Source organism: Dromiciops gliroides, chromosome 1 (genome assembly GCF_019393635.1).
Source record: "Dromiciops gliroides isolate mDroGli1 chromosome 1, mDroGli1.pri, whole genome shotgun sequence".
NCBI classification, from domain to species: Eukaryota; Metazoa; Chordata; class Mammalia; order Microbiotheria; family Microbiotheriidae; genus Dromiciops; species Dromiciops gliroides.
In genome coordinates, this window is record NC_057861.1 from 116,598,192 (window position 1) to 116,614,159 (window position 15,968).

The 15,968-nt window shown below is 37.0% G+C and overlaps 1 protein-coding gene across 3 annotated transcripts in view; it reads left to right on the forward strand.

Moving 5' to 3' along the window:
• SAMD12 (sterile alpha motif domain containing 12) overlaps positions 1–15,968 on the forward strand; it is a 556,372-nt gene that overhangs the window by 43,536 nt on the left and 496,868 nt on the right. The window lies entirely within an intron of this gene.

Sequence of the window (15,968 nt, forward strand, 5' to 3'; positions counted from 1 at the left end):
TGATATAGCAAACATTATTTTTAAAGGAAACAAAAGGGGAAAAATAAGTAACACTGATCAGTCAATAAAAAAATCTGAAAATATTTGCAATGTACAATGTTTATCAACCTCTGACCTCTGCAAATAGATGAGGTGGGACTGTCTTTTCATAACTCTTCCTTTGAGCCACGTTTGTTTTTTTTGCTTACCATAGACATAGATAAAAATTGCTTTATCTCTTACACATAATTCCTATTTTAGAAAGGTTTGAGGAGTCATGAAGATGGGAGAAAATATCTAGTCTTTTATCTTTTTGTTCACAGGACCTGCAAGTCTCCAATGCCTTTACTACAATTTACTCCAGTACTCCACCCCTTGCTACAAGATCTGAAAAGCTTTTCTAGAGTTCCTATACAACTTTTGTGGTTTTTTTGTGAGGCAATTGGCGTTAAGTGACTTGCCCAGGGTCACACAGCTAGTAAGTATTAAGTGTCTGAGGCCGGATTTGAACTCAGGTACTCCTGACTCCAGGGCTGGTGCTCTATCCACTGCGCCACCTAGCTGCCCCTCCTACACAACTTTTAAACCATAGCTTTAGTCATACAGTTAATTAAAAAGTATAGCTGACCCAAGAGTCTGCTGTGTTTTGTCATTCAGTCAATTAGCGTTTATTAAATACCAATTTTCTGGCAAAGGGGACAGAAAGACATTAGGAAAGCAGCCCTTGCCCTTACAGTGCTTACATTGTTGATTATAATAAACATTTGACTTGGTCGAACAAAATGCAGTCTTGAGGGAACTTTCTCTAATAAAGAGTCTCCAATATATAGGTTAAGATAATATATCTAATATAACTTATATAATATATAGGTTAATAGAATATCTCTGATAGACACAGTCATGGCAATAACATTGTTCAATGATCCTTTGAGTATCCATATCGAATGAGGTATAAAACTGCTTCTTAGAGGTATTTTCCACTGTCATGGAAGATAATGTACATAAGATAAAATAAAGAAAGCCTATTAACTAGAATATGTTCTACAATTGGATAGATTGTACAATAAGTTACTTATCAGTACCTCTATCTAGGACAGTCACTGAAGATGGTAAGTGGGGCCAAAATGGGACAGGAGAAGGAAATAATAATAATAATAATAATAATAATAATAATAATAATAAGAAGAAGAAGAAGAAGAAGTAGCATTTTTATAATGTTTACTATGAATGAGATAGTATGCTAATCATTTTATAATAAGGATTATCTCATTTGATCCTCACAACTACCCTGGGAGGTACATGTTATTATTATCTCCTTTTTTAAGATGAACAAACTGAGGCAAACAAGTTAAATGACTTGTTTGGGGTCACATAGCTAGTATATGTCTGAGGCTGGATTTGAACTCAGGTATTCCTGATTCTAGGCTCAGACTTCTATACAGTCTGCCAGTAGAAGAAAATCTTGCTGAATTTCATTTGGCTTATAATGGAGCACTTTGAACAGTTGGAATCCACTTGTTAACATGTCCCCAGAATTCTTTTTTGAGTATTTTCCTGAGGATCTTCTCTGGTTGTGGATCATGGAATCCCATATTCTATGAAAAATCAAAATAGTGGAAGACACAGAGGGCAGTAAAGAAATTCATAGAATATTAAAGATGACTATAGTGTATTGCCCAGGTTGAAATTTTGGCACAAATGATGACATACAGTATATGTATGATTGGAAAGAGAAGTGAGCCAGTCATGTAGTAAGAATAAGGTATGACAGATGGATAGCCAGATTGCTTCAGTGATGCCCAGAGAATGGTGTTAAAAGACATAAAGGAAAACATTTTCAGTGGATCTTCTGTGGAAAGTTTATAGGAAGACATGGATAATTTATACTCCTTAGGCATAGACTTTTTTTCCTTTTATCTTTGTATCCTGAATGTAATGCCTAATACAGTGAAGGCTTTTAATAAATGCTTGCTTGTGGAATGAATGACAATAGTCTTCCTAGATAAGAAGCCATAGGTTGCGATCTTCATCAGTTGAAGTGGTACCCATATTGATGGTCCTATTGACTTTTTGAAATGTACTTTATCTGGCTTTTCCCTTTGCCTCAATCACTTTCTTCCGCATAGTATAATTATGTGTTTATTGTTATTGTTCATCCTTCATTCTCAAAGAGGACCAGTGACATCAGGAAGGTGATATCTTGACTTCTAAGTGAATTGGATTTAAGTGAGGCAGGGCTGTGCAGTCAATAGCCTCATTCTCTCCTTCAGAAACATTAGAATCCAGTGGGAATACATAGTTCAGGATGACTGGCGATGGCCATGATGTAGTGGGGGACCATGGCTTTTTAAGCTAAGGTCTTTCCCAGGTCTCAGTTTGTCTGAGGCAACACCCATTCAGTGATTAAAGACTAGGTGAGAACTGAGGTAAAAGGTGGCCTTGTTTGCCTTCACAAAAGAATCAGTCTGGGAGGGGAAGACCCTCACAATTTCTGGCCAGAATATAAATAATTGCTATTTATGCTCAATAATTATGTATATGCATTTCATAGTACCCCCATCTCCTAGAAAGCAAACTTCTTGAACGTAGGAAAGACATCATGCTTTATCTTTGTAAGACGCACTCAATAAACACTTTGTTGAGTTGAATGGAACCAAGGTAGCAAAGCTTGGGTGATAATTTTTGTTTCTACATAAATTCTGTATGCTGCTATAGTCCTATAGCTTTTTCTTATTGTGCCATGGGCTGGCAGTGAAGAAAGCATTGAACTGGGAATCTAGATAGATTTACCACTGTTTATCAGTGCAAATGAGGGGGAAGTTAATCATTTCAGGTCTTAGTTTCATCAAATGAGTTGGTGGGTATGAGAGGGTGAATAGAGAGTCATTCAGTTTTTTTTTTTGAAACCTAAAAATTTGATTCCCCATTGAAATTATTAGTAATCTGCTAATTTTTGTAATCTAAAAACAAAACATAAATAAAACTTTTTAGAAGCTACATATAAGAAGACTAAATTATATAGGTATATACATATATGTCTATATATGAAATTATTAGAGTTTAGAAGGAAATGGAAATGAGTAGGATAGTTTTGAAAGTTATATATTAAATTTATTAAGACGATATTTAAAATGTACAAAATAGCATCATATATAATCTTTTTTGTGTGCTGCTTTGTATATGGACATGATATTTTGTGTTCAGTTCAGAATTAGAAAAAACTTTAAAAAAAAAAGAAATCATAGACCTTTAGCACTTATGATGTAATCTTCTTGGGTCTGTTTAATCTTGGAGCTGGAAAATAACAGCTTGATTTGTTTCCCTGGATTTTCTGGGGAGGAAAAGGGCAGGATTATTTAATGACTCAACAGCTTTATTTTCTCAGAGATGATTTTAACAAAAAGCCCCACTAAGTCACTTTAAGATACACATAAAGAGGCAAAAGGTATTTGATTAGAAAAATAAAAGTTCTTCATTTGACCGTAATGAGACTGAAATATAACCCCAAATGACTAAGATCTGATGGGGGAAAAGGGAAAAAAGTATTACTCCTCTAGAATATTAGTTTGCCTCTTGAAATATAATGAAATATGTGTTGGAGGAGATTCCCAGCATTTTTAGGGCAAGCCATGAATCTCTCTCTTTGGTTATTTACTGGTACAGAAGATGCTAACATGAGCATAGCAGTCAAAAGAACTTTTGCTTTATGCAGATCCCTGTTTTCTTGTTTTCCACTGCACCTTTTTTGTTTGTTTATTTCTTACAAGGTTGTTGCATATTTGAAGAAGTCTCTGTTTTGTTCCTTTCTTTACTTTGCCTCAGTTTGCCAAAATTGCTTAGAATAGCCATCTTTTTGGGGGGGAGGGAGTATGGTGGGGCGTCAAGGAAAGGTCTGGGCTATGTATATACTTTTAAAGCAATCCTCTATGTTCTTTTCCCACTTTACTTTCCAGTTTGAGTCTGAATATTCTAGTTTTCAGATTTGGACATAAAGCAGCTATGTAATCTTATGTAAGGGGAATGTGATACAGTGTAGAATCAATCACTGGACCTGGGGTCAAGAGGCTAGGGTCAAAATCAGTCTCTCTAGCATTTTGATGAATGATGATTCCTTTAATTTCTTTTGCTTCCCATTTCCTGGGAATAATACTTGTGGATGTTTTGGGAGAGAAGTCCCCTGTAAACCTTTAAAACATCAAGTCAATAGTCAATTGTCAATAAATAGTTATTGAGTGCCTGTTACATGCCAGGCACTGTGCTAAGGACAGAAAAAAGGCAAAAGACAGTCCTTGCCCTGAAGGAGCTCACAGTCTAATAGGGAAAGAAAACACACAAAACCAAAGTGGAATATGAAGGATTGGGGCAAAGTGGGGTTTATGATGAAGTCTTGTAACTAAGTTGACATTGATGAGGTGACTGCCTTGGACTCCTTAAATGGAGGATCTGGAAGGAACGGTTCAATGTCCACCCTCCACCCTCTTCCATCAGAGAGTGGGAGGGGCCCCAGGGTCAAGGAGTACTAAGGAGATGTGTTTCAAAGTTGATGTCATCTTGTAGGATGATAAGTTTCTAGAGATCATGAAGTCCAACTATCAGTATTATTACTTGTCTTAGAAATGAATGGGAATGGGAGAGAAAAAGGTTTATTGTGTTAGGGTTAACTATCCATCATAATGACAGAAAAAAATTACAAGGTCTTTTGATATAGGTTGTAGTATATTTTATTTTGATAACATCTCTGCCACCATGTTCTTTTTTGTGTGTTTTAGTGATGCCTTTTTCCCCCAGTCCAATCATATCTTGATATTTGACTCCCTCACCTCCTCTGCAACACTCACTTATAACAAAGAGAAATAATTAAGCAAAACCAATAGACCCAGCAGCTGTGCCTGTCAGTATATACAACATTCTATGCCCTTAGACCTCTGTCACTCTGCTGAGAGGAGGGAATGTTATTTTATCATGTGCTTTTCCAGTAACAAAATTGGTCATTATGTTAAGACGTGCTGGTTGTTCTCTCTGCCTCAAGTCCCTCCACTTAGTTGCCATTGACCTTTCCAAAGCTCAGGTATGATGACCATGTCATCCCCCTACTCAGTGAACTTAAATTACTTCCTATTATGTCTAGGATCAAATATAAAATCCTCTGATTCAGTCCCTTCTTGCCTTTCTAGTCTCCTTTTATTTTCCTCCCCTCTATGTACTCTCTGGTTCAGTGACAGTAGCCTCCTTGCTGCTCCTCACAGATGATACACCATCTTTCAACTGTGTATTTTCTTCCTTCCTTCCTTCCTTCCTTCCTTCCTTCCTTCCTTCCTTCCTTCCTTCCTTCCTTCCTTCCTTCCTTCCTTCCTTCCTTCCTTCCTTTCTTTCTTTCTTCCTTTCTTCCTTTCTTCCTTTCTTCCTTTCTTCCTTTCTTCCTTTCTTCCTTTCTTCCTTTCTTCCTTTCTTCCTTCCTTTCTTTCTTTCTTTCTTTCTTTCTTTCTTTCTTTCTTTCTTTCTTTCTTTCTTTCTTTCTTTCTTTCTTTCTTTCTTTCTTTCTTTCTTTCTTTCTTTCTTTCTTTCTTTCTTTCTTTCTTTCTTTCTTTCTTTCTTTCTTGGTGGGGCAATGAGGGTTAAGTGACTTGCCCAGGGTCACACAGTTAGTAAGTGTCAAGTGTCTGAGGTAAAATTTGAACTTTGTCCTCCTGAGTCCAGGGCCATTGCTTTATTCACTATGCCACCTAGCTACCCCTGCAACGGTGTATTTTCACTGGCTATCCCCCATGCCTGGAATAATGCGCTTCTTGTCTTCATATCTTGGCTTCCATCAAATCTCAGTTGCAGTCCTATCTTCTGTAAGAAACTTTTTGAGATATCTACTCCCAACTCAGTGCTCTTGTACATATAGAGTTGTTTGTAGATTGTCTCCCCCATGAGAATGTGAGCTTCGTGAGAGCAGGGACTGTGTTTTTGCCTTTCATTTTATCCACAGTGCTTAGCATAGTATCTGGTACACAATAAGCATTTAAATGCTTGATGATGACTTGCCTCCATTTTCTTCATTATTGATATAATACAGCTAATATTTATGAGTTGTAAGGATTGTGTGTAATCTTTCTCTTCAGTATTAAAATTGAAGGCCAGAGTCTGAACATTGTTTTTGTATCTTGGACAAGGTGGGCAAATATTAACTCATATGTCTCTGAGGCTTTAAACTTTCATTATACTACAAAACATATGCCTATATACCATGAAAGACAGAATCTTGTTGACAAAAATACAGTCAATCCTCAACATCCATATGTTTAACTTTCCCAGCTTCAAGTATTTGTGTGATTTTATTAGTAACCTCATTTTCACTTTCCCATTAGCGACTAAGTATATTTCTGGCTATGCCCAGTAGACAACAAAATGAAAGGCTATCCTACTAGGTGCTTCACTGGTCTTGTTCACCCTACTGTTGTAAAGAAGCCCTCTATGCATTCTTCTTGCATATTTCATTTTTTGCCTTTAAGATTTGAGTTTTGTGTTACAATTATGCCCTCAAAGCACAGTGCAAGTACTTTAGGCTCTAAGCTCAAGTGTGCAAAGTCAGTGATGCAGCTATTTAAGAAAACAAAGGTGTTAGATAAATTTCGTCCTGGAATGTCTGCAAGTGCTGTCAGCTATGAATTTGGTGTTAACAGATCAACCACTTGTTATATCTGCAAAAAAGAGAAAAGCACATCTGATACTGTTTATTTCATGTGTGATAAAAATGAATATTTTTCTGAAATCAATTTTTAAAATTGAGCTGTTAGTACAAAAGGTCACAGAATTCTAGGGAATTACTAGTGAGAAAAATGTTTCACATGTTACCAATTTTATTCTGTATACTGCATTTTTTATAAATTATTTCATGGTTACTGTGTTAGGGAAAGTATGTATCAGAATTAATGTTTTATCATAAAGAATTATATGCAGAAAAGTATATTTTCAGTGATAACTTGCAAAAGATTATAGTGTTTGGTGGTCACAAGAACTTAATTTCTTATTTCCCATAGGTTCAATGTATTAACATTAATGTTTCTATTTTTGTGACATTTAGTAGGAATATTACCCCTACAAAAGTTGAGGATTGACTCTATATACATTTGTGGAGCCCTTCTATGAGTCATATGCCTGACAGTCATAGCTGCTTATTTTATCTACTTATTTGAGTCAGTTTTATTTTATATTAACTAATAATATTTAGAATCCTAGGATTTTAATCAGTCAATCAATAAACATTTATGATATGCCTTCCGTGTCAGGCACTGTGCTAAAGTGCTCAGAATACAAAAAGAGGCAAACACCGTCCCTGTTTTCAAGGATTATATAGTCTTATAGGGGAGATAACAAACAAATATATGCAAAAAAGTTATATAAGGGGAAAATAGGAAATAATCAATAGAAGGAAGACATTAGAATTAAGAGGGATTGGGAAAGGCTTCCTGTAGACGGTAGAATTTTAGTTGGAACTTAGAGGAAGCCATAGTTTTACAGCTGGAATGGACCTCAAATGCTGTGTAATCCAACCCCCTCATTTTAGAGATGAGGCAATTTAGTCCCATGTGTGAAGGGCTAAAATTCTAGCTTGTCTGTCTAAACTATCTAATGAGTGGTCGCCAATAAATTATAAGCTTTAGCAAGAGTTTAGACTTTTAAGCATTTATTAAGGAGAATAAGAATTTGGTGAAGAAAGAGAGAAAGGCCTACATTCATCTATCTTGGGGAGCTACAGTTCTCCTGCTCTGCTCTCCATGAGAGTCCTGGCGAAAGAGAGCTAGAGAGCCTGCCTTGCTCCTTCTTCCTCCCACAAGCAAATGTCACTTCCTGACACCAAAGAAAAGCCACATGGCTTGCCCTCAGGCGCCTTCTCCTCGTGGCAGAGCTTTCTTACAGTAGCTCTCCAGGAGGTGGCATCATTCCAATAGTTACACATGGAAATTGTCATTTGTCCAAGGTCATACAGGTATATAGGTGTGTATATGTGTGTGTATACACACATATATGTACACATATATACACATGCTCACATATATACACATATTCATATAGACACATTTTATTTAATTATTTATACACATATATATGTGTGTGTCTGTGTACATCTATTTATCTGTCTATAATCTATCTATCAAATGTCAGAAGCCAATTATGAAACCAAATCTTCTAACTCAAGATCCAGTCGTCTCTCTCTTTTTTTTTTTTTCCCCCAATACCATCCTCTGTCTTCTGTTGTTCTCTCAATTAAAGGAAAGGTCAACAGCAGCAAGGCTATATGCCTTGATCACCCAAAGGAAAGGGAGAATATAGGCTGCAGGCAGGAATAAAAGGCCTGGGAACCCCACTGTTCAGCCTTCTTTTGGATCATCTCAAGGAAACCAAATAAGTATAGAGCTTCTGGTTAGTCTGTTTTAGTTAATGACTGTTGAGTAATGTCAAGCTATCTCTCTAGGTGGTAAAATCCTAGTCTGGCTTTTACTTCCTTATAACGACGTTATGAATTGAATCCAGCTTTAGCCCAACAAGCTCATCTCTTATTGAGAATAGCCTATATTTCCACTGAGGCTCTGAAGTCATCTTATCCTGCTGGGGCTTAATTGCTATCGATATTTTGTTTTAAAAATAAAAAAGCATGCTAATGATAAATCGTAGTGAGAATCATTGAAAAAGAACCTTGCTTTTTAAATATTGATATCTTTTATTTTTTAAATCACCAAGATTTCTTTAAAGAGCCTTTCTCTTCTTCCTTCCAGAAAGCCATCCAATATCCCCACCTCCCCCACTCCCCCAAAAAAAAGAAAAAAGAGGAAAAAAAGTCAGGAAAACAAATCAACTCACCTCAAAAGTCTGAAAATATATGTAATATTCCACACCCATAGACCTACAACCTTTGCAAAGGAGAGGCATGGTAGTATCTTCTCTTATCTCTTCTTTGGAGCCATGCTAGGGCCAGGTAGATGTCACAGTGGATAGCTTGTTAGACCTGGATCTGAGTTCAAATGCAGCCTCCGATATGTGTGATCATAGACAAGTCAGTTTTCTCATTTGTAAAATGGGGATATACTAGGATTTACCTTCCAGGTTTGTTGTGCAGATCAAATGAGATAGAAATTATAAAGTGTTTAGCAGAATGCTTGACACATGGTAAGTGCAATATAAATGTTGGCTATTATTCTTATCTATTATTTTGCTTGTTCTTTGTAATTGTACATTTTGTCTTGATTATTGTGTGTGTGTGTGTGTGTGTGTGTATTCTTAAGCCAGCAATATACATTCTTTGGAGAATTTGGTACCCAGACCTTGTTTGCTGAGGAAGACTATAATAAAATTTTTTTTTTACATTTCCGTGTGTTAAAAAAATCATATGTATACATGTGTGTATATACATATATACGCATATATCTTTATCTATACACAAAAATACATATAGCCACATACACACACACACACACACACACACACACACATATATATATATATATAAACATATCTTTTTGCACAGTGAGACACTGGGAATGCATCCATCTCAAATGGCATTTCAAGAAATGCTAAAAGGAGCACACTGATACTGGGAATTTTCCCTGTTTAATTTTTAAAATAGCAATATCTGTGAGATTCATTCAGTCTTAACTCCTTCATTTCAAAGAACTCAAAATTAGGGGCATTAAAATTTAATTAAACATGAAAGCCTCAGCATTTCAGGTAAATGCCATAGGGACTAACTGAGTTAGAAATGCCTGCTTGAGCAGGAAGAAGCCCAGAAATCTTCTAAAAGGAGAGCCTGGGTGCATGGGAATGGCCCTTAAGCTGATAGTCCCTTATATTGGGTAAATAACTGTCCTCAGTATAAGAAAGGATGATAATGAAAAAGAATGAATATAAACAAACAGGTTATCATTTATAGGACAAGCCCAGAGTTGAAGGTCATTGTATCAAACAGGTCACTTAAAATTTTTCTGACTTGTAAAGGTTAGAAATATGAAGTTACTAGTGCTGTGTGTGTGTTAAAAAGCCTGCATTTGTGTCACTTCTTAATTTAATGGAGAGTGCTTTAAGGGCAAAAGGGAGGTATTGATGATGGAGAAATGGAGGATTAAAATATATGTGTGTGAAGAATAAGACTACGTGTACAGAAAATCAAAAACCTTTTTTTCTCGTGTTTATAGATATTTTACATTTTGAGCACAAGATATTTACATCCAGAGAAAATCTTCCATCTGATTTATGAGCAGATATTTCTAAGAATGGGAAGCATGGTTTCTAGCTAGCTGTATTTTTTCTGTACTTCTTAAAAGTGGATAGAAACCCACATTTTCAGTGGTAGTTTTTAAAAATATATATATTTTAACTGTCTTCTTATGCCTTTTCAGTAGGTGCCTCTATGGAGAGGGGGTTAAAGTTTAGTTTTAAGGAGAGTTTCCCTTGTTTGGCAAAAAAGGACTGGGTACCAAGTTCTTTCCAGCACAGTTTTTGACAGTGGTAGATAATTCCTTTCATTCTTTCCAACACACATACATTCCTTAAACCTGGGGAGAAATGAGAGAAATTCTTCCAGTGTGGTAGGCCGCATGAGCATGTCAAATTCAGTCTATAGGGGGCTGCTATTTCTCTTCCCCTCCTCTCCTTCCCTCTCCCTGCTCCATGTCCTCACCTTTTTAGACTTCTGGTGTCCCCATAGATCTATAACTATAAATGTATGGAAAGACAGTATTTCCATTTATCTTAACAAGGACAACATTTATTGTATGCCTACTATACTCAAGGAGAATACACACACAAAAAAGCTGGAATTGTCCTTCCCTTAATATATTAATAGGGGCAGCAAGGTAGCCAGGTGAATAGAGTGCTGGGCCAGGAGTCAGGAATACTTGTCTTCCAGAGTTCAAATCTGGTCTCAGACATTTTCTTGCTGTGTGACCCAGGGTAAGTCACTTAACCTTGTTTTCCTCAGTTTCCTCATCTGTAAAATGAGTTGGAAAGGGCAAATCATTGCAGTGTCTTTGCTAAGAAAACCCCAAATGGGGTAATGAAGAGTCAGACACGACTGAAAAATGACTGAACAACAGCAGCAAAAATGACTGGAAAAAGAGCCACAGGAAGAAAGGTTGTTTGACTGATAGTGACAAACTAACTTTCTGAAAGTGGGATTGAGGATAATAATGATAGTTATGATGCTGAGGAAATTAATAACAATAATAATAATAATAATATTTACTATGTGCCAAGCACTGTGCTTTACAAATGTTATCTCATTTGATCCTCACAACCTCACAACAACCCTAGGCATAATTATTATCTCCATTTTATAGGTGAGGAAACTAAGGTAAATAGAAGTTAAGTGATTTGCTTAGAGTAGCACAGGTACTGGGTATCTGAGGCCAGATTTGAACTCATGATCATAGTCTCAGTGCTCTATCCACTGTACCACCTAGCTTTCATGTAAATTTAATGTCTATATCACCTTTTATCCCAGAGCTTTGGGGTACAAGGTACAGTAAGGAGGGTAAGCATGGAAGAATGAGCATGTAGGGCAAGAGAGAGTGTCCAAGGATGCAGTGTCTTTTGGGGAGAGCCAGTTTTTTATCAGTATAAGATGGAAAGAACACAAAGTAAAGAAATCTAGGATAAAGGGACATAGCACAATTCAGCAGAGGTTCTACAGAGCATACTGGAATGTGGTGGTGGTGGTAGATATGGACTGTGGACAGAAGATTCGGATACTATAAATAGGGAGGGAAGAAGATTTTTGCACCAGTAGAGGTAGACTCTTGGTCACTGGATAAGGAGAGAATGACAGCTAGGAATTTGTCCTCCATAGGATAAGGAATAGCCAATTGATGGGGGCTCCAGTAGTATATGTGGGCATTTCTAAAGCTTCTTTGCAACATGGACTCCTTTGACAGCCTGATAAAGTCTATGAACCCATTCTCACAATAATGTTTCAAAATTAATAAAACAAAACACATGGGATTACAAAGGAAATCAAAGCTTAGTAAAAATAAATAAAGATATAGATGGAAGGAATATGAGAGGAGGAGGTCACGAATGAAGGAATGGTTGTTAATTTTAGAAACAAGATTTCCTGATGGCACAGTTGGAGGGGTGGGTAAAGATGGAGGAGTACATGGATAGAGTTGGTTTAAAGAGAATTGGGATGGGGCAGCTAGGTGGCACAGTGGATAAAGTACCAGCCCTGGATTCAGGAGGACCTGAGTTCAAATTTGACCTCAGACACTTGACACTTTTTGGTGAGTTTTATACGGAATATAGACTAAGCCTAGACTTAAGACGATTTGTATTGTATTTCTACTTTCCTATCCTTCTAATCAATATCACCTTGTGACTACCATACAATAAAAGCTCTATCTAGAAAACCAGAAGCTTCTTCCATTTACTAGTCTGGGAGATAAATTAAGGGAAAGGTTAAGTAGGGTAGATTTATGACCTAATATCCAATTTTAATCTCACACACTTACTAGCTGTATGACCCTGAGCAAGTCATTTAACCCTCATTGCCCCACAAAAAAAAGAATCGGGATGACAAATCAGGAGGCTGGGGTTGGGGATAACTGACTTCTTGGAAGTTAGTGACTAAGTAATATAGGAATAGTGGGGAAAAGGTGATAGGATTGTGCTAGCCATAGAACAGTAATGGGTGACAGATGAATTATAAGGATCACAGTTTACTCAGGATTTTGTTATGGAACAAAGGTCAGTGGCACTAGGCCTTAGTCATATTGCCTGCTCCTATAGACTTGGTGGGGGTTGGGGACATGATGTTGCAAAAGCCAGCCAAGGGTCTGGTGGAAGGGTGTCCTGAGGTCTCGTTCAGTTCTGTGGTCTTGGTGCAATTAGCTCAACGTTATCCTATCACCTCACCATCTGCACAACTGGTTTTTTGTTATGCATAGCTTTGACTGTCTGAGAGAGCCTACAAAGCCCTTCTCCAAATAATGTTTGTTGCTTATAATCATAATTAAATTGTTGCCTACATTCATAAATTTTAGTTAGATGTTAGTTAAAATAAAGATGTATTTTTTTCCATCTAACCTACTGATGCTTTGGGTGTCTGTGGCTACCGAGTTAAGAATCTCTGATTTGTAGTCCAACTTCATTTTAGAGATAAGTGGATTGAGGCCCAGAAAGGTTTAGTGAGTGCATACCAGGTAGCGAACTGAACTTTGAACCCTCAGACATCTATTCCAGGTAATGAAGAAGAGAAATTCTCTAACAAACCTGACAAGATCCTTCAAATCAAATTGCTATATACCTTGATAGTCCCAAATCAGGGGAAGAGCATGGAGGAAAATATATTGGAAACTATGTTTGGGGGTTTAGAAGTAAGAGATGCTAAAAGCTTGTAGTCACTGGCTTTGCGTCTTCATATTATGAATACTTTCTTTCCTGAACTAAATCGAACTATGACAGAAAATGAAATTGATTATGCCTACAGACAGGAAAGACTGGTTTCCGACAGGTAATTTCAGAATCGGCAGTTTGTGTGCAATCAGACTACTGGTGGTTAGAAGCAAAGGTCAGCCATTGAATCATCTTATCAAGTTGAGATACATGGCAGCCAAGGGCCAATGCAAGATTTCAAGTTAGGAAGTCCTGTATTCTTCCCCAGTCTATGAATTTTCCTGGCTGCGATGAACAAATCACTTAATTTCTCTGAACTTTGGATTCCTTAGGGGACTTGGATCTGATGACCTGTATGTTCCCAGTCTAAACCCAAGATCCTAAATTCCTCCGAAGACTGATTAAGAGTACAGATATTATGTTGAAACTGGTCAGGGCAAGCCAAAATATTCTAGGTGTTCAGGACAGGGAGATCTGTATGTGTTAGACTAGTTAAGAAAGCCATTGTAGTAGAAATGGATCTTGAACTAGTAACTTGAGTGGTAGCTTGTCAAAGAGTGTGGAATGGGGAAAAAAAGGATTCCATGAGGTTATGTAAAAATAATCATTGTATCTCTGGGTGATTGTGAGGAGACTACCTGACTTGAAAGTTCATGTTAGGGAATAGTGAAACGTAAATTTGTCTAGGTAGAGGAATAGGACAGTTGATAGAACACTTGAATGTCAGCCTGAGAAGATTAGACTTGATTAGACAGGCAATAATAGGGAGCTAGTCTGGGTTTTAAAAGGATATGATGAAAAGCTTTAATTTTTCTAAAGTAAACACAGGTAAAGCTTTATCATATTCTTATAAGCCTTGTTAGTAATATTCAGTGAAGTTGAGGTACAGGTATGATAATTTTCTGTAGCAGAGATCAATAACCACTCACTGCTGTGAAAAAATAGAGCATATTGGTGCTTGACCTCTTGGTGCCTGTGCCATCAGTCTAGCAAAAATCCTAGTCTTTTGCATTCACAACTTCTATCCCAAGGTCATAGATTCTTTTTTCCCTTAGAAGCACATTGTTTTTTCCTCTTGGGCAGCAGCAGGAGCCTTGTGAAAGGCATTTCATTATTTAAATGCTATATGTTTCTTGGGCATGACCTGACATTGGGGCAAAAAGATTGGCACTATCCATTCTAGGAGTCTTTGGTCCCCTCTAGAGGGTCTCTGGGATGTTCTGGCCAATGACATATAGGGAAATGGGTGGGAGCAGGGTTCTTGTACTGTGAATTTGTCTAATTATTTTGACTTCTGTTTCTGACAAAATTCTAGAACACTTTATATTATGTAAAGAGTATTTTAAATAAAATACGAATTACATGTAAAATTTTAATTACATGTAAAGATAGTTTTCAACATTCATTTTTAAAAGATTATGAGTTCCAAATTTTTCTTCCTCCTCCCTCCCCACCTTCTTCCTAAAAGGGTAAGCAATTTGATATCGGTACTATATGTGGAATCATACAAAACATATTTCCATATTAGTCATATTATGAAAGAAGAAACAGAACAAAAGGGAAAAACCATAAAAACCCAAACCAAAAATAAGTGAAAGTAGTATGCTTTGATCTGAATTCAGGCTCCATAGTTCTTTCTCTGATAAGGATAGCATTTTTGATCATGAGTCCTTTGAAATTGTTTTGGATCATTGGATTGCTGAGAAGATCTAAGTTATTCATAGTTGATCATCCCACAATGTTGCTATTACTATGTACAATATTTTCCTGGTTCTTCTCACTTCACGCAGCATCAGTTCATGTAAGTCTTTCTAGGTTTTTCTGAAACTATCCTGCTCATCATTTCTTATAGGACAATAGTATTACATTATTCAGTCAATCCCCAATTGATGGGCATTCCCTCAATATGCAATTATTTGCCACCACAAAAAGAGCTGCTATAAATATTTTTGTACATGTGGGTCCTTTTCCCTTTTTTATGATTTCTTTGGGATACAGACCTAATAATGGTATTGCTGGGTCAAAGGGTATGCACAGTTTGATTGCCCTTTGGACATAGTTACAAATTACTCTCCAGAATGGTTGGATCAGTTCTGGAACACTTTATAAACAATGTGGTTTGTAAGCATATAGAAAAGGAATCAGTGCTATATAAAAGACAGTATGGTTCTATGTGCTACAGATTATGACAGGGCAAACTAAACTTCCTCTTTTCCTCCTTCCCTCCCTCCCTCCTTCCTTTTATTTAGCTCAGGCTAGAAGTCCAATGACTACTCATTAGCCTAATCCTATGGGAATTTTGAGCTGCTCCATTTCCAATCTGGGCTTTTGGACTGCTTTATGGAGTTTGGCACCATCCTCTCCCCCCACCCCCTACTCCCCACTCCTCCTACTGGCAGTGGGTGCTATATTGGTACTTGACGTAGTGTGGATATTTGATTGGTTTAGCCCACTATAGTTCAGGGCTCCTCTGCTCAAGAAATGAGCCATATCCTCCCTGATAGTAGAGATTATAGGCAGGTGCCATCATACCTAGCTCATATCTTTCTTTTATTCATTTGTTCTCGACAAAGTAACTAGATTGGGTGATGTCAACCTAAGTTACTGAAACCTCAGCAAAT